This window comes from Balaenoptera borealis (genome assembly GCF_965194805.1).
Source record: "Balaenoptera borealis genome assembly, chromosome: 5".
NCBI lineage: Eukaryota > Metazoa > Chordata > Mammalia > Artiodactyla > Balaenopteridae > Balaenoptera > Balaenoptera borealis.
This window is the reverse complement of record NC_138862.1, coordinates 26412848-26432926: the sequence shown is the minus strand read 5'-3', so window position 1 is coordinate 26432926 and position 20079 is coordinate 26412848. Positions and strand designations below refer to the sequence as shown.

The window sequence follows — 20079 nt, the reverse complement described above, 5'->3', positions numbered from 1 at the left end:
AGAAGGCTCTGAATAAATCCTGTTGAATAAATAAACTGGGAACTACTGATTATGTGAATTGGGAGAAAGATTTAAATTGTAGAAACAGCAATATTTCCAGCAAAATATCCACAAATTTCAAATTCACCTGCAAATAAAGGAATAAATTTATCTATAATGAACTTGAATGATTTCTCGCTTGGGGTTATTTTATTTGCTGTATTTTATACAGGGAATTCAGGACTATAGATGGGTAACACCTTTATGAATGCCTTTGAGTAAGTGATTATTCCATGTTAATTGTCCATAAGGGGCAAATAGTAGACCCAATAACTTGTATTGGTTAACTGGAAGTTTAATATTATTGTGATTATTTAGTTCTTTGAGATGTTTAGGAGACATTTTGTATTGCAATAATTATTATTTTAATTTGTGACTTGATTAATATAGTCAGTTAGTTAATCATTTTCAATAAACATAATGTAACGAGAATACCAGCGTCCAATTAGTAGATGTAATGATTCTTGACTCTCCTCCAGAGGGCAGCAAAACCGCATAGCTCAGTTCTCAAAGATCAGGATAAAAATCTTAAAAACCAGGTTCACAGACATTCCCTGGCCTGATCATTCATATTAGTCCAACTAATAAAGCATAACATGTGCTGATATTTGTATCGGCATTTTATGGAAGTTTAGCCTTTCCTTTGTGAAATGAAAAAAAAAATCTTCTTTTTCATTTTAGGTTATACAAAGGAACTGTACTTGCTTGGGGTCTCAAAATGCATTGTTTAAAAAGGCCAAATATTGGGCTTCCCTGGTGGCGCAGTGGTTGAGAGTCTGCCTGCCAATGCAGGGGACACGGGTTCGAGCCCTGGTCTGGGAGGATCCCACATGCCGCGGAGCAACTAGGCCCGTGAGTCACAACTACTGAGCCTGCGCGTCTGGAGCCTGTGCTCCGCAACAAGAGAGGCCGCGATAGTGAGAGGCCCGCGCACCGCAATGAAGAGTGGCCCCCACTTGCCGCAACAAGAGAAAGCCCTCGCCCAGAAACGAAGACCCAACACAGCCATAAATAAAATAAATAAATAAATAAATAAACCCAAAGTTAAAAAAAAAAAGGCCAAATATTTAAGTAAGTTACTGTGAATAACCAAGAAGTAAGAGCTCTCCCTGCCCCGCCCCTGAATAGAATGACTTGATTTGTGAGCAGATAATGGTTGTGCTTGCTTTATTGGGGCTGTTTTGGAAATTCCCTTTCTTTCTATGATCTATCCGAGGTAGAAAACCTTCAAAAAAATATGTCCCAGAGTGAAGAAAATTTGAAGATTGGTCACAGGAAAATAGGGAAATGGGAGAGAGTTGAACGCATCCCTGCCCAGCTCTATCCAAGGGGATTTGGTCATTTTCTAGATCAGATTTTAGGTAAGGCTTGACATTACCACTTACCACATCTTTTAGTACTTTCTCTGTTTCTCCAGGCACCATTCTTGCACTTAGAAGTTAGTCAGTGATTCTGGTAAAGGTGTTACCTAACAGTGGTTCAAAATATTTCTTCCCTTTGGTATATTTTCATTTAATAGAGGATTTGTGAAGATTAGAAACTTTTCAAGGCATAAAGGAATGGATTATAGAATGGTAGCATTCTGGTCCTTAGCAGGTTTATCCTTTGTGTATAGTAGGCTTTTACTAAATAGTTACTAAATGAGTGAATAAAGACCTAAAAGGATAAATGAAAGATGTAGCTGCTCTTCCATCTGTCCAAAGTACAGAATAGAAATTCTCTTCCTTTTCTTGTGAGGCTAACTTTAATGGGGTAAAATTTAGCTTATTATTAACAGAAATAGTGTAGGTAGATGATTCAGGCAAAAGTATTTGATGATTCTTCATTACATTATATTGAATAGGTTGAATAGGGGTCAAAAACAGTTTAATAGCATGGTAGCCACCATGAATGAGCTTAAAATTTGAATTTTAGGGTTCTTTCTCATCTTTCAACTCTTTAAAGGTTTTGTGAGAATTAGTGTTCGTATTTATCAAACATGTATTCTTTGCAAATCCCCATGCTAGTCCAGTATTGAAATTTACTACACAGTGTAAAAAGAAGAATAAACCATAGCACTGTCTTCAATGAATTTATAAATCCCCCTGGAGTCTCAAGACTAGCACACATGAAAACATCTGTAACCACAAAAGGTATAGATTACTAATGCAGTCGAGTGTGTGGTATGCTCTAGGATTAAAAGGTTTCTGAAGAAGGGAGGTCAACACAAGTTCAAGACTGTGGGGAGGGCTACACACAGAAAGGGGCCTTGAGCAGACTCCTAGAGTGCCGGTAGGGTTCAGATACAGAGAGGAAGGGAGGGTGTGCTGGGGAGAACAGCTTGTACAGAGATGGTGAAGTGATGAGCGCTGTACGTTCAGAAAACAGACTAGAGAAGAATTGCAAATTGCGTAATAGGGCGAAAGCTGGAGAAGGGATTTTGGGGCCTGCAGTATTGCTACTGAAATCTCAGTCCCTGTACACCAGCACCAAATCAAAATCACAGAGACAGAGTTTTAGGTGAAGAAGAAAAGAGTAGCTTTATTTCTTTGCCAAAGGAGGCCACAGCAGGCTAGTGCCCTTAAGACTGTGTCCTCCTTGAAAGGGTTCAGTGAGTAAAACTTCATAGTGTTAGCTCAAAATAGGTTTTTTTTTTTTTTTTTTTTTTTTAATTTTTGGCCACGCTGGGCGGCATGTGGGATCTTAGTTCCCTGACCAGGAATCGAAACTGTGACCCCTGCAGTGGGAGTGCAGCGTCTTAACCACTGGACAGGCAGGGAAGTCCCCAAAATAGGGTTCTTGATAAGGATCAGGGCAGGTGCGGGGTCTGTATTCTTCTCTTCTCATGGAACATTTCAAAGCCATCAAGGCTGGGTGTCAGCAGGTCCAGAGATGGGCTCTGGTGGTCTCCGGGGTTATTGTACCGTGACCTTCTCTTCTGGAATGAAGAATGCTTTCAAAGAAGAGGAGTGTTAGGGAGTGTTTCAAAGAGGAAAAACACCAGGTGCCTGATATAGCTTTAACTAATAAGTAAGCTACTTTAAGCAATTAGGTGTAAAGGAATCATTAACAAAAGAAAGAAAAAAAAAAAACATATGGAAAGAGGACGTGAAAGTGAAGCATAAGGTGATGGAGACCTAGCTAGTCTAGTCAGTTTTAGCTATAACAAAATAAAAGTTTTTGCAATTGAAGTTATAGAAAAAGATGAACTATATAACATTGTTGAGTAGGAGGAGAATGAAAGGATAGTCATGTTTCCAGAAATGTGCCTCTCTCCACTTCCATTGCTGTGGAAACCACCAAGAGCCTGTGGAAAAACGGTGAGAGGAGGAATGTTTGAGGGGTGGATAAAGGACAGTGGGACCTGTTTACTTCTGAACTGTGAATATTACAGTTACTGTGCTGAGTTATATTTTCAAAGCTATATTATGATGTATTTTAAGAAAGGAGGCTTAGAAATAATAAATCTATGTCTCAATTTCTATACTAAGAGAGTATTAGTGTAGAGTATTAGAGTATAGATTCCAGCCTGAATCCCATGTATGTATTATAGTCACTAGAAATCCACTTAAAATAAAAGATGAGAGCCAATGATGGTACAGTTTTATTTTTCACTAAGGAAATATTTCTAACATCAAACACTGGTGAACTAAGGGTTTGCTGGAAGAAAACATACCCCTTAATAGAAAGCCAACATATTTAGTCGGGAACATTTTATTTCTTCCAAATGGAAACCCACTACAGAAGCAACATTGCTGTTTTTTTTTTTTTTTTTTTTTTTGAAATAAACGTATTTTGCAGAAACAGGCACAGGATATTTTTATACATCAAACTAATGTCTTTGCCAGGTTGCAGTTGTGTACTTTCATGATATGAATAATATCACTAACAATTCATCATTTCTAAACTAGATTTCAGTTGAAGTTGCCAATTTACCATTTTAATGACATGTTTGAAAAGTTATTTTCTTGTAGAAAAGTACAAGTAAGTAAAATAAAATAGAATACATGGATGGAAATATACCACAAAATTCTGAGAATAGGAAAAGTAACTTCTTAAAGTTCTGGAGTTAGAGATACTTAAGCACCTAACAGAATTTGGTAAATGTCAGTGGGGAGCTATCTTGTTAATACCCAGTTCATTCATTTCCCTTTCTCTCTCTCTCTCTCTCTCTCCCTTGCCTCCATCTCCAGGCCTTGTTCTCTAATTCTTCCAGATTTTCAGTAGAGAAAATCATACATGTTTTAAATTTGTGTTTTATTCTCAACCATGATCCTTTTTTCCTTTTTCACTTTATATTGAAGCCATTGCAAGAATTTGATTTTTTTCTTAGATTGTCTCAGAGTGTGTCACTTTTTGCTTTTCTTTCTTTTTTTATGTTATCTTTTTTTTTTAAACAGATACATATATCCACTCTTTTTAGATTCTTTTCCCATATAGGTCATTACAGAGTATTGAGTAGAGTTCCTTGTGCTATACAGTAGGTCCTTTTTAGTTATCTATTTTATGTAGAGTAGTGTGTATATGTCAATCCCAATTCCCCAATTTATACCTCCCTCCCCTTCCCCCTCTGGTAACCATAAGATTGTTTTCTACATCTGTGACTCTATTTCTGCTTTGTAAATAAGTTCATTTACATCATTTTTTAGATTCCACATATAAGTGATACCATATGATATTTGTCCGTCTCCGTCTGACTTATTTCACTTAGTATGATGATCTCTAGTTGTATCCATGTTGCTGCAAATGTCATTATCTCATTCTTTTATGTGGCTGAGTAATATTCCATTGTACATAAGTACCAACTTTTCTTTTTCCATTCATCTGTCAATGGACATTTAGGTTGCTTCCATGTCTTGGCTATTATAAGCAGTGCTGCTGTGAACATAGGGGTGTATGTATGTTTTTGAGTTAGAGTTTTCTCTGGGTATATGACCAGGATTGGGATTGCTGAATCATATGGTGGTTCTATTTTGAATTTTTTTAAGGAACCTCCATACTGTTCTCCATAATGGTTGTACCAATTTACATTCCCACCACAGTGTAGGAGGGTTCCCTTTTCTCCACACCCTCTCCAGCACTTACTGTTTGTAGACTTTCTGGTGAAGTCCATTCTGACAGGTGTGAGGTGATACCTCAATGTTGTTTTGATTTGCATTTCTCTGATAATTAGTGATGCTGAGCATCTTTTCATGTACTTTCTGGCCATCTGTATGTATTCGTGGGAAAAATGCCTATTTAGATCTTGGGTCCAGTTTTTGATTGGGTTGTTTGTTTTTTTGACATAGAGCTGCACGAGCTGTTTATGTATTTTGGAGATTAATCCCTTGTCAGTCACTTTTTTGGCAAATATTTTCTCCCGTTCTGTGGGTTGTCTTTTTGTTTTGTTTATGGTTTCCTTTGTTGTGAAGATGCTTTTAAGTTTAATTGGGTCCCATTTGTTTATTTTTATTTTCATTACTCTAGGAGGTGGATCAAAAAATATATTGCTGTGATTTATGTCAAAGAGTGTTCTGCCTGTGTTTTCTTCTAAGATTTTTATAGTGTCCGGCCTTACATTTAGGTCTTTGATCCATTTCGGGTCTATTTTTGTGTATGGTGTTAGAGAATGTTCTAATTTCATTTTTCTTTTTAAGGGGAGCTGTTCAGTTTTTCCCAGCACCACTTAATGAAGAATTTGATTTTTTTTCTTAGAGTATCTCAAAGTATGTCACTTTTTGCTTTTCTAACTTCAAACAATAATATATTATTTGACCACTTTTAATTTTTATTGTTATAACATTTTCTTCATAAATAGCCTTATGTTACCTCTACCTTTTATAATATTGGATAGCAAAATTTATATAATCTTTTCTTTTTGTTTTCTCCTATCACCCCAAATATCCCATCTCCCACTTTCATTATCATCAAAAGAAATTTATAGGCCTATATTGTTTCATTTTGTTTTCTAAAACAAATAAATTATATATTTAAAATAACTTTGTAATTTAAGTACTGCAGGTATTATTCCTATTTTTAAGATTTGGAAGCTGAGAGATGAGAGGTTATGCCAACCAACGAATATTTATTGAACATCTCGAATGGATCTTGGGCAGCCCTCAGTGCTATGGGGAACAAAAGAAATATAATAAGTATTTGGAATATTTTAGTAATATTTCCTGGCACCAGATTCGCAAGTAGCACTAGAGAATATGAGTTTTCTCATACACTTTATTCTTAATGGTCATGAGAGTAGAAAATAACAAAGTTCTTTTGAGACTGTAGACTGCCCACTAATGGTAGCAGCAACAGCACCTAATTTTTTGTTTTTTTTTAAAGATTTTTTTGATGTGGACCATTTTTAAAAGTCTTTATTGAATTTGTTACAATATTGCTTCTGTTTTATGTTTTGGTTTTTTGGCCCTGAGGTATGTGGGATCTTAGCTCCCCAACCAGGGATCGAACCCGCACCCCCTGCATTGAAAGGTGAGGTCTTAACCACTGGACCGCCAGGGAAGTCCCCAACAATACCTAATCTTTATTGAGGGCTTAATATGTACCAGTCAATTTTATAATCACTTTTTATGTATTTACTTAATTTTTCATTAAAACAATCATATGATATAATCATATTAACATACTGATCCATAAGAGATAATGTAGCAAAAAAAAAATTTAAGTGACTTGCTAATGGTCACCCAGTTTGTAAGTGATGGAGCCATAGATTTGCACCAGGGCAGTCTATCTCTAGAACCAACACTCATAACCACATTTACCTTTCATTACTCTGTGCTTCCTCTATACTCCCCACGAAGCTCACTCTAGTTAGGGGCATGACTATTTCATGGCATGCCTTAGAGGCATTACAAATTGTTTTGTATCAGAGACTTTCCTAATTGTTTGGAAATGGGCAAAAATCAAGAATTTAAATGGCAGTTATTAAGAATTATTGTTGATCACAAAATATATACAATATAGTTGGAGAAATTAGATATATAGATGCAATTAATGTGCAAACTATCAACCTATACTAGCATTGTATACTGATATATTAAATCTCTAAGGAGTGTAGCACCGACAATAATTAGGGAAGGAATTATTGGAGAGGGATCTGGAGTGTCTTGATGTACACAAGGAATATCTTCTGAGAATGCTGAAGAGGATGTAGGTTTTTCAGTGGCACTGCTGGTTGGGTGAGGTGGGAGATGGTGAGCAGAGCATGAAGACACAGAGAATGTGCTATTTGGAAGCAATAAAAAGTGATGAGTGCCACTTCCAAGGAGAAGCTTCAAGAGCTGAATTATGGTTTGCCATGTTCTCTTTTCTTTTTACTGTGAGATTGGCAATTTTTTAGACAAGGGTGGCTTCATCACCTTGAATCTCAGGGTGAAGAATCATGAAGCAGAGTCCCCCAACAACCCGTATCTTAAACTTGAAATAAACTCTCTTACTATCAGACATTGAGATTTTGGGATCATTTATTGACACAGCATTTCCTAACTCATATAACTAGCTAGTAGGCAATTTCAGTATCCCAAGCATAAATAGTTAGGGATTTAGGCAATGAAGAACAAGGGACACATCTGAAAGACAATGTCAGGGAAGAATTGATAGGACTTGGTGACTGATGGGTTGTGAGATGCAAAGATTTAGAAGAAACTAGCACGATAACCTTAATGGTTTTGGTTTGACAGAATAAATCTTTTATCAAAAATGATGAAGTATGGAAGGTGGGTTTGAAAGATAGACAGGAGAGAAACCCTTAAATCCTTTTCAAGGAGTTAAAGATGTTATAAGGTGGGGTAAAGAAAAAAAGCTATTGGGCAGAGATCATTGAAAAATTTGGTAGTTCAGAGAAATTTCATAGTACTGAGAAGGCGAACTTCTTCAATAGAAGTCAATAGAAGGTTTTTGTTTTATTATATTTTGTTTTAAAGTTAGGCTATACATTTGCATATTTGGAATCATAAAAAACATAGGAATCCAGCAGTGTGAAAAGATGCTGGGGAGATGGTTGATAAGTCTAGGATTCAAGGGCCACAGAAATTAGGAAGGGGTGTGACTGAGAACATACATGGAGGAGTAATCTTTGGAGAGGGGAAGGGAAACACCTTCCATTATAATTTTGGAAAGGAAGGGTAGATATGGAGATAGATAGGCACGAAGATGAGGACAGGGGTTAATATAAGACAAGAACTTGATGGCGCCAGTGCCTTAATTTTCTGTAAAGTCAGAGAAGTCATCTGCTAAGGAAGAAGGAGGGAGAGAGCAGAGAAAAGAGGTCTTGAACTAGTCACTGCGAGGAGCAGACCTGGTGAATGGATTGGTGAATACAGAGGGCTTGTTCGAAGTTAGATTGCAAGAATTCATAATGTGCCAAGTCTGAATAGCTCTCTGTCTTGTCTCGGGAGTGTTTAGTGTCCTGGGTACAGGCAGCAAAAGCCCACAGAAAGGGGGATCCAGGTTTGTAATTTTTATGGATAAAATTATTTGCCCAAAGTCATGCTTGGAGTTTCGTCTAATCCCTTCTCATTGTGTTTTCAGAAAGATACATTGTCTCCTCATGGATACATTCTATATTCCTGTGGTTCTGACAATCTTCACATTGTCTAGAAATTCATCTCTTTAACCAGTGGAACTTAGATTTCTTTTTTTACTCTTGGTTCTTTATTAACTATGATTTTGGTTTTTGGATAACTTTTCTCACCTTTTCATTTTGGTAAGCTTTTCAAGTAACTTTCATTGGTGGAAAAATTTTCTGTGTTTTTTAAATGAAAATTTGTCACCTCATTTAATTCATATGTCAGATAATTAACAAGCATTATTAAGTGCCTAATATATGCCAGATGCTGTGCTAAAGCCCAAGGATACCAAGATAAATGAAATAAGGCACATGTCCTTGATGTGCTTGTAGAGGTCAAAACTCTGGCTGGGAAGTATAAACAGAAATAACCTACAACACCAGAAAAAGTGTAACTTGAAGCTTCTTAAGCTTCTAGAAATTGTATAACTTGTGTTCTAGTGGCTTTTGCTCTAACTTGCTATTGAGGATCCTACCTCTCTGGAAAAATCCCTTCTCTCTCCCTAGTTTCCTCCATCCACAACCCCAATCCACACACACTTATTACCGGATTGCTTTTCATGAAATATGGTTAATCACTACATGGAATGAACGCCCCCCCGCCATCCTGCTTCAGTCCCCACTGATGAAAATGATACTCACCGTTGACACCATCTCATCCCACTGGTCACCATATTCTCTCCACTTGGTTTTGCCATTTTTGTGCAGAAATGCTGTCACTTATACAGGCTATTCTAGTGTCTACTGGTATACTGGAACCCTTGAGTATTAAAGATGATTGCTGTTCTATTTTCACAAGAAAGCAAAGTTCTGTATTCCTATCAGATTACATTTATTTAGAGATGAAGTAGTGCAGTGTTCATGATAGCTGTCAATTGATATGGAAATAACTACTTCTTATATATAGTGCTTGTGGGCCCTGCTTTTAAATAAAATCAGCTGAAACCTACATTTTATGCTTTGTGAAGGTCTAAGCGGTTTCAAAAATTCCCAAGGGCCTATGGACATGCAGGCATCTCTGATTCCAGTTTACTGCTTCTGCTGGATTTTTGTTACTATGATGTCTAATTTTGTTTCCACAGAGCCCTTGTTTAAATGTGGCGCATTGCTCCTTATAAATGTCTGCAAAGAAACTATCCTCACACAATTAGGAAAGTTTATTGGTGGGAAATAGGGAGAAATGCTTACAATTTAGAAATGCAAACAAATTAAAATTGAACATTACAAACTCTTATTAATAAAGTTCTGACAATGGGCATTTTTCACCACCCAAACTCATACCTTTCTCTTTCTTCTTTCCTTTCTCTGCCTTTTTACCTCTCACCTCTCCTACTCAGTTCAGAGGGAAATACATTCTTCATTTTGTCCCATGAATAAAATCCAGTATTCATTTTGGTTGCCTTGGTTTTTCCTTCAGAATGTCTCCCTTTTCCCTGTGAGCTTTATTAAACAAGGTGTTTTCCCAAATGTTTTTTCCTGAGATAGAATTCTGGGGCTAGCTCTTACAATCATAAAATGTTCAGCCCCATTACAAGGCTCACAATTCCATGAATCCAAATGATATGAAAAACTTTGGAGAGTAAAAATCGGTACAACCACTTTGGGAAAGAGTCTGGCAGGATCAGCTTCATGGGTGAGTGACCTGTGTGGTCACAGAGGGTTTAGAAGGGCCCTGCACTTGTTTTAGTGTTCTGTTGTTTCTGTCTTGAAATTCTTAATAATTTTTGAACAAGGGGTTCTGAATTTTCACATATCACTGGGCCCAGAAAGTTATGTAGGTAGTCCTGCAGCTTGGCTTTATCTACCAAAACTGAGCAAACCCCATGAATGACCCAGGGATTTCACTCCTGGGTAAAAATCCAATTGCAACTCAAATCTATCTTCACTGAAAGATGTTACAGAAATATATATCTCAGTATTATTCATAATAGCCAAAAACCTAGAAACAGCCTCATTTCCATGAGGCAATGAATGGACATGTAAATTCAGTTATATTCGTGCAAACAAATATGATACAGCAGAGAAAATTAATGACGTACTATGACAAATTACAGTGGATTAATCTCACAAACGCAGTATTAGGGAAAATAAATGAGACAAAATAATAGTTTAAGATTCCATTTACATAAAGTTTGTCAACAGGCACACTTACAATGCTAGAAGAGAGTATAGTGGTTGATTTTGAGGAGCAGAGGGTTATAGTAATTGGGAGGAAACGTTATGGAGGCTTCTGGGGTTCTGCTAATGTTTCAGTTTTTGACCTGGGTGGAGGTTACAAGTGTAACCTCTCTTTGTAAAGCTGTTACATTTATGTTTTATACACTTTTTTGGATGTGTCTTATATACACAAAAAATGAAAAAATAATACACAGAATGTTGTTGTTACCAAGGGAAATTGGATTATCTGTTGTGAGCAGAATAGAAGCCTCTTAAATAATCTCTGATTAAGTAACTCATTGTATTAATAGATACTCTTCATTCGTGCTGTAAAGCATACTGTCAGATTACAAGACTTGCTGAATTGTATCTAGTAAGTTTCTCATTTGTGTGCCTTTTTTTTTTTTTTTTTTAATAAATTTATTTATTTATTTATTTTTGGCTGTGTTGGGTCTTCGTTTCTGTGCGAGGGCTTTCTCTAGTTGCGGCGAGCAGGGGCCACTCTTCATCGCGGTGCGCGGCCCTCTCACTGTTGCAGCCTCTCTTGTTGCGGAGCACAGGCTCCAGACACGCAGGCTCAGTAATTGTGGCTCACGGGGCCAGTTGCTCCGCGGCATGTGGGATCTTCCCAGACCAGGGCTCGAACCCGTGTGTCCCCTGCATTGGCAGGCAGATTCTTAACCACTGCGCCACCAGGGAAGCCCGTGCCTTTTTAATAAACCAACAAACTTCCATTTGGATAAGATAAGGGCATCTATGCCACTTACACAAAAGGGAACTATCAATAAGGACTTAAGAGATTCTTCACGGGATTCCAGGCCCAGAACAAAGACAGGTCTTGGTAGGGTCTAGAATAAGGAAATAGAGAGCCAACATGTATTGCTTGCCATCTCTTATCTCTGAATCTTTGTGTACCCTGCTTTATTCTTCTCAGTCTTTAGTTTTATTTTTCTTATACTCAGTCAACTTGGTAAAATATAGCCATGATATAACTTTCATGACTTCATGTCCTTTTAGTTCTAAAGACAAGGCAGACTCTGAGGCATTCTCAGACCTAATTGCAGATTTTATAAAGAGAAACTGGTGGTTTAACTTGCCTCAGGTTTCCTTCTCAGGGCCTATTTTAATGCCTGGAATAGTGTCACATAGCAATAACACCTTTACAGTAGTCCATTCTATAGAATCCAAAAAGCTTGTTTCTAATTTTTAACACACATGCATACACAAATTAAGGAGCAGGGCATCAACTACTCTGAATACTCAGGATGGTACAACTATCCTGTCGTTCTAATCAATGAATTGGCTTTGGTTTACAATGTGAAGGAAATATTGGCCAAGTATCTTAATAAAAGGTAAAAAACAGAAAGATAATGTTCCTGTGAAACCTTTACTTAAAAGCAACATGGCATTTCAAATGAATGGATCAAAAGTTAACTTTTCAAAAAATTGTGTAAGGACATTTGACTATCCATTTTAGGGGAAAGGTTTGTTTTCCTACTATACATGGTCATTAAAAAATTCAGGTAGATAGTGTATCTAATAGTAATTCTAAGAGCAAAAACAAGCACACAAACTCACAAAGACCATAAAATATAATAGAATTTGTTTAGAAACATGGGCGAAAGAAATGGTTTTTAATTTTTTTATTATTAATTTTTATTGACATATAATTGGCATACAATATTGGTTTCAGGGGTACAGCATAGTGGTTCAACATTTATATACATTATGAAATGATCTTCATGATAAGTCTAGAAGCCATCTGTCACCATACAAAGTTATTACAATATTGTTGGCTATATTCCCTATGCTTTATATTGCATCCCCATGCATTTATTATATGACTGGAAGTTTGTACGTCTTAATCCTCTTTACTTATTTCATCCATTCCCCCACCCCCTCCACTCTGGCAATCGCCAGTTTGTTCTCTCTGTGTCTATGAGCCAGTTTCTGTTTTATTTTATTTGTTCATTTGTTTTGTTTTATAGATTCCACATATAAAAGGAATCATATAGTATTTGCCTTTCTCTGTCTGAATTATTTCACTAAGCATAATACCCTCCAGGTATATCCATGTTGCTGCAAATGGAAAAATTCCATTCCTTTTTATGGCTGAGTAGTATTCCATTGTGTGTGTGCATATGTGTGCATCACATCTTCTTTATCCATTTGAATGTTTTTTAATTGAAATATAGTTGATGTACAATATTATATAAAAGGTGTATGATATAGTGATTCACAATTTTTAAAGGTTATACTCCACTTATAGTAATTATAAAATATTGGCTACGGTCCCTGTCCTATACAATGTATACTTGTAGCATGTATCTTTTTAAGTAGTGTTTTCATTTTCTTTAGATATATATGCAGTAGTAGAATAGCTAGATTGTGTGATAGATGTATTTTTAGTTTTTTGAGAAACGTCCGTATTGTTTTCTACAGTGGGTGCATCAATTTACAGTCTGTTTCCTCTACATTCTTGTTATTTGTGGTCTTTTTGATGATAGTCATTCTGACAGGTGTAAGGTGATATCTCATGCTGGTTTTGGTTTGAATTGCTCTGATTGTTAGAGATGTTGAGCATCTTTTCATGTTGGCCATCTGTATGTTTTCTTTGGAAAAATGTCTATTGAGATCTACTGCCCATTTTTTAAAAAAAATATTTATTTATTTAATTAATTTTTGGCTGCATCAGGTCTTAGTTGTGGCACCTGAGATCTTCGTTGAGGCACATGTGGTCTTTCGTTGTGGCATGTGGGCCCTTCATTGTGGTGCGCGGGCTTCTCTCTAACTGTGGCATGTGGGTTTTTTCTTCTCTATTTGTGGCACACGGGCTCCAGGGTGCATGGGCTCTGTAGTGTGCGGCACACAGGCTCTAGTTGAGGTGCGCGAGCTCAGTAGTTGTGACATGCGGGCTTAGTTGCCCCACAGAATGTGGGATCTTAGTTCCCTGACCAGGGATCAAACCCACATCCCCTGCATTGTAAGGCAGATTCTTTACCACTGGACCACCAGGGAAGTCCTTGCCCATTATTTTATTGGATCGTTTGTTCTTTTTGATATTGAGTTTTATGCACTGTTTATATATTTTGGATATTAACCTCTTGTCGGTAGCTTTGTAGTATAGTCTGAAGTCAAAGAGTGTGATGCCTCCAGCTTTGTTCTTTTCTCAAGATTGCTTTGGCAGTTTGGGGTCTTTTTGGTTCCATATGAATATTAGGATTATTTGTTCTAATTCTGAGAAAAATGTCATGGGTATTTTGATAGGGATTGCATTAAATCTGTAGATTGCTTTGGATAGTATGGCCATTTTAACAATATTAATTCTTCCAATTCAAGAGCACAGGCTATGTTTCCATTTCTTTATATCATCTTCAGTTTTCTTCATCAGTGTTTTATAGTTTTCAGAGTATAGATCTTTCCCCTCCTTGCTTAAGTTTATTCCTAGGTATTTTATTCTTTTTGATGCAGTTTTTTTTTTTTTAAATGGGGATGAAGGTGGGGCCGCCTTGTTTTTTTTTTGTTTTTTGTTTTTTAAATGGGGATGAAGGTGGGGCTGCCTTGTTTCTTTTTTACTTCTTTTTTTTTTAATTAATTAATTTATTTATTTATTTATGGCTGTGTTGGGTCTTCGTTTCTGTGCGAGGGCTTTCTCTGGTTGTGGCAAGTGGGGGCCATTCTTCATCGCGGTGCACGGGCCTCTCATTATCGCGGCCTCTCTTGTTGCGGAGCACAGGCTCCAGATGCGCAGGCTCAGTAATTGTGGCTCACGGGCCTAGTTGCTCTGTGGCATGTGGGATCTTCCCAGACCAGGGCTTGAACCCGTGTCCCCTGCATTGGCAGGCAGACTCTCAACCACTGTGCTACCAGGGAAGCCCTTGATGAAATTTTAAATGGGATTGTTTTTTACTTTCTCTTTCTGATAGTTCATTATTAGTGTATAGAAATGTGACAGATTTCTCTGTATAAATCTTGTATCCAGGAACTTTGTTGAATTCATTTATTAGTTTTAATTTTTTTGGTGCAGAATTTAGGGTTTTCTACTTAAAGTATCTTGTCATCTGCAAATTGTTATAGTTTTACATCTTCCCTTCTAATTTGGATACCTTTTATTTCTTTTTCTTGTCTGATTGCTGTGGCTAGAACTTCCAGTACTAATTTAAATAGAAGTGGCAAGAGTGGGTATCCTTGTCTTTTTCCTGATTTTAGAGGAAAAGCTTTCAACTTTTCACCTTTGAGTATGGTGTTATCTGTGGGTTTCTCATAAATGGCCTTTATTATGTTGAGATACGTTCTCTCTATGCCAACTTTGATGAGCATTTTTATCATGTTAAATTTTTTCAAAAGCTTTTTCTCTATTGAGAGGATCATCTGATTTTTATCTTTCCTTTTGTTAATGTGGTGTATCCCATTGATTGATTTGCTAATATTGAACCATCCTTGCATCCCTGGAATAAATCCAACTTGATCATGATATAATTCTTTTTGTATGTTGTTGGATTTGGTTTGCTAATATTTTGTTGAGGATTTTTCATCTATATTTATCAAAGGTATATTAGACTTTAATTTTCTTTTTCTGTAGTATCTTTGTCTGGTTTTGGTATCAGGATAATTATGGCCTCATAGAATGAATTTGGGAGTGTTCTAGCCTTCTCAGCTTTTTGGAATAGTTTGAGAAGATAAGAATTAGTTTGTTATATGTTTGATAGAATTTCCCTGTGAAACTGTGTGGTTCTGGACTTTTGTTTGTTGGGTTTTTTTTTTTTTTTTAAATTAAAAATTCAGTTTCACTAATAGTAGTGATCAGTCTGTTCAAATTGTTTCTTCTTGATTCAATCTTCGCAGGTTGTATGTTTCTAGAAATTTATCCATTTCTTCTAGGTTGTCCAATGTGTTGGCATATAACTATGCCAAGTATTCGCTTATGATTTTTTGTATCTCTGTGGTATTGGTTGTTGTTTCTCCTCTTTTACTTCTTATTTTGTTTATTTGGGTCCACTCTCTTTTCTTAGTGGTGAGCCTGGCTAAAGGTTTATCAACTTTGTTACTCTTTTAAAAAAACAAGCTCTTGGTTTCATTGATCTTTTCTATTGTTTTTTGTTCTCTATTTTATTTTGTCTCTGATCTTTATTACTTCTTTTTTTCTTCTGACTTTGGGCTTGGTTCGTTCTTCTTTTCTAATTCCATTGGTTGATAATTTTGGTTGTTCATTTGAGATTTTTCTTGTTTCTTGAGGAAGGCTTGTATCACTATAAACTTCCCTATTAGAACTACTTTACTGCATCCCATAGATTTTGGAGTTTTGTGTTTTCATTTGCATTTGCCTCAAGGTACTTCAATTTCCTCTTTACTTTTTTCATTGACCCACTGGTATTTTAGTAGCATGTTGTTTAGTCTCCATGTTTTTTTTCAAATTTGCTTTCTGTAATTGATTTTTTAAAAAATTTATTTTATTTTTGGCTGTGTTGGGTCTTTGTTGCTGCGCGTGGGCTTTCTCTTGTTGCGGCGAGTGGGGGCTACTCTTTGTGGCAGTGTGCAGGCTTCTCATTGAGGTGGTTTCTCTTGTTGTGGAGCAGGGGCTCTAGGCACTCAGACTTCAGTAGTTGTGGCTCATGGGCTCTAGATCACAGGCTCAGTAGTTGTGGCGCACAGGCTTAGTTGCTCTGCGGCATGTGGGATCTTCCTGGACCAGGGCTTGAATCCATGTCCCCTGCATTGGCAGGCGGATCTTAACCACTGCACCACCAGGGAAGCCCCTGTAATTGATTTTTAGTTTCATACCTTTGTGGTCAGAAAAAATGCTTGATATAATTTCTATCTTTTAAAATGTGTTGGGATTCGTTTTGTGGCCTAGCATGTAATTTATCCTTGAGAATGTTCCATGTGCACTTGAAAAGCATGTGTATTCTGCTGTTTTTAAACATGATTATGTACATAATTTTCTTATTTCTAGTTGTTGCCTTTTCTTTTTTTGCTTAGAGAAGCCCCTTTAATGTTTTTAAGACCAATTTAGTAGAAGTTCATCAAGCTTTTACTTGTCTGTAGACTCTTTATCTCTCCTTCAATTCTGAATGATAATCTTGCCAGGGAGAGTATTCTTTCTTGGTTGTAGGTTTTTTCCTTTCAGCACTTTGAATATATCATGCTACTCCCTTCTGGCCTGCAAAGTTTCTGCTGAAAGGTCAGTTTATAGTCTTATGGACATTCCCTTATATGTAACTAGTTACTTTTATCTTGCTGCTTTTAAGATTCTCTCTTTATCTTTATTATTTTTTTATACAGCAGGTTCCTGTTAGTCATCAATTTTATCCACATCACTGTATACATGTCAATCCCAATCGCCCAGTTCATCACACCACCACCACCACCGCCCTGCTGCTTACCCCACTTGGTGTCCATACGTTTGTTCTCTACATCTGTTTCTCAATTTCTGCCCTGCAAACCAGTTCATCTGTACCATTTTTCTAGGTTCCACATATACGCATTAATATACGATATTTGTTTTTCTCTTTCTGACTTACTTCACTCTGTATGACAGTCTCTTGATCCATCCAAGTCTAAACAAATGACCCAATTTCGTTCCTTTTTATGGCTGAGTAATATTCCATTGTATATATGTACCACATCTTCTTTATCCATTCTTCTGTCAATGGGCATTTAGATTGCTTCCATGACCTGGCTATTGTAAATAGTGCTGCAATGAACATTGGGATGCATGTGTCTTTTTGAATTATGGTTTTCTCTGGGTATATGCCCAGTAGTGGGATTGCTGGATCGTATGGTAATTCTATTTTTAGATTTTTAAGGAACCTCCATACTGTTCTCCATAGTGGCTGTATCAATTTACATTGCCACCAACAGTGCACGAGGGTTCCCTTTTCTCCACACCCTCTCCAGCATTTGTTGTTTGTAGATTTTCTGATGATGCCCATTCTAACTGGTGTGAGGTGATACCTCATTGTAGTTTTGATTTGCATTTCTCTAATAATTAGTGATGTTGAGCAGCTTTTCATGTGCTTCTCGGACATCTGTATGTCTTCTTTGGAGAAATGTCTATTTAGGTCTTCTGCCCATTTTTGGATTGGGTTGTTTGTTTTTTTAATATTGAGCTGCATGAGCAGTTTATATATTTTGGAGATTAATTCTTTGTCCGTTGATTCGTTTGCAAATATTTTCTCCCATTCTGCGGGTTGTCTTTTCGTCTTGTTTATGGTTTCCTTTGCTGTGCAAAAGCTTTGAAGTTTCATTAGGTCCCATTTGTTTATTTTTTTTAAATTTCCATTACTTTAGGAGGTGGATCAAAAATAATCTTGCTGTGATTTATGTCAAAGAGTGTTCTTCCTATGTTTTCCTCTAAGAGTTTTATGGTGTCCAGTCTTACATTTAGGTCGCTAATCCATTTTGAGTTTATTTTTTGTGTATGGTGTTAGGGAGTGTTATAATTTCATTGTTTTACATGTAGCTGTCCAATTTTCCCAGCACCACTTCATTGAAGAGTGTGCTCTTCTTCTCCATTGTATATCCTTGCCTCCTTTGTCATAGATTAGTTGACCATAGGTGCGTGGGTTTATCTCTGGGCTTTCTATCCTGTTCCACTGATATATATTTCTGTGTTTGTGTCAGTACTATATTGTCTTGATTACTGTAGCTTTGTAGTATAGTCTGAAGTCAAGGAGTCTGATTCCTCCAGCTCTGTTTATTTCCCTCAAGACTGCTTTGGCTATTCGGGGTCTTTTGTGTCTCCATACAAATTTTAAGATTTTTTGTTCTAGTTCTGTAAAAAATGCCATTGGTAATTTGATAGGGATTGCATTGAATCTGTAGATGCTTTGGGTAGTGTAGTCATTTTCACAATATTGATTCTTCCAATCCAAGAACATGGTATATCTCTCTATCTGTTGGTATCATCTTTAATTTCTTTCAACAGTGTCTTAAAGTTTTCTGCATAAAGATCTTTTGTCTCCCTAGGTAGGTTTATTCCTAGGCATTTTATTGTTTTTGTTGCAATGGTAAATGGGAGTGTTTCCTTAATTTCTCTTTCAGATTTTTCATCATTAATGTATAGGAATGCAAGAGATTTCTCTACATTTTGTATCCTGCAACTTTACCAAATTCATTGATTAGCTCTAGTAGTTTTCTGGTGGCATCTTTAGGATTCTCTATGTATAGTGTCATGTCATCTGCAAACAGTGACAGTTTTACTTCTTCTTTACCAGTTTGTATTCATTTTATTTCTTTTTCTTCTCTGATTGCTGTGGCTAGGACTTCCAAAACTATGTTGAATAATAGTGGTGAGAGTGGACATCCTTGTCTTTTTCCTGATCTTAGAGGAAATGCTTTCAGTTTTTCACCATTAAGAATGATGTTTGCTGTGGGTTTGTCGTATATGGCCTTTATTATGTTGGGGTAGATTCCCTCTATGCCCACTTTCTGGAGAGTTTTTATCATAAATGGGTGTTGAATTTTGTCAAAAGCTTTTTCTGCACCTATTGAGATGATCATATGGTTTTTATTCTTCAATTTGTTAATATGGTGTATCACATTGATTGATTTGCATATATTGAAGAATCCTTGCATCCCTGGGATAAATCCCACTTGATCATGGTGTATGATCCTTTTAATGTGTTGTTGGATTCTGTTTGCTAGTATTTTGTTGAGGATATTTGCATCTATAGTCATCAGTGATATTGGTCTGTAATTTTCTTTTTTTGTAGTATCTTTGTCTGGTTTTGGTATCAGGGTGACGGAGGCCTCGTAGAATGAGTTTTGGAGTGTTCCTCCCTCTGTAATTTTTTGGAAGAGTTTGAGAAGGATGGGTGTTAGGTCTTCTCTAAATGTTAGAATTCACCTGTGAAGCCATCTGGTCCTGGATTTTGTTTGTTGGAAGTGTTTTAATCACAGTTTTAATTTCATTACTTGTGATTGGTCTGTTCATATTTTCTATTTCTTCCTGGTTCAGTCTTGGAAGTTTATACCTTTCTAGGAATTTGTCTATTTCTTCCAGGTTGTCCATTTTATTGGCATAGAGTTGCTTGTAGTAGTCTCTTAGGATGCTTTGTATTTCTGCGGTGTCTGTTGTAACGTCTCCTTTTTCATTTCTAATTTTATTGATTTGAGTCCTCTCCCTCTTTTTCTTGATGAGTCTGGCTAATAGTTTATCAATTTTGTTTATCTTCTCAAAGAACCAGCTTTTAGTTTTATTGATCTTTGCTATTGTTTTCTTTGTTTCTATTTCATTAATTTCTGCTCTGATCTTTATAATTTCCTTCCTTCTGCTAACTTTGGGTTTTGTTTGTTCTTCTTTCTCTAGTTCCTTTAGGTGTAAGGTTAGATTGTTTGAGATT

General features: G+C 36.6%; 3 long non-coding RNA genes across 3 annotated transcripts in view; 2 read left to right on the top strand and 1 right to left on the bottom strand.

Annotated features, from left to right (window-relative positions):
- LOC309628726 overlaps positions 1 to 4090 on the top strand; it is a 79785-nt gene extending 75695 nt beyond the window's left edge. The window contains exon 3 of the long non-coding RNA XR_014244673.1: positions 721 to 4090. This is a non-coding gene — a long non-coding RNA (uncharacterized lncRNA). The remainder of the gene's footprint in view (positions 1 to 720) is intronic.
- LOC309628723 overlaps positions 1 to 20079 on the top strand; it is a 263640-nt gene that overhangs the window by 83657 nt on the left and 159904 nt on the right. The gene's annotated exons all lie outside the window — the stretch shown is intronic.
- Positions 7630 to 19149, bottom strand: LOC309628737. The gene is made up of 2 exons (XR_014244685.1): positions 11444 to 19149; positions 7630 to 11129 (listed from the first exon to the last, which is right to left on the bottom strand). It is a non-coding gene; the product is annotated as an uncharacterized lncRNA (long non-coding RNA).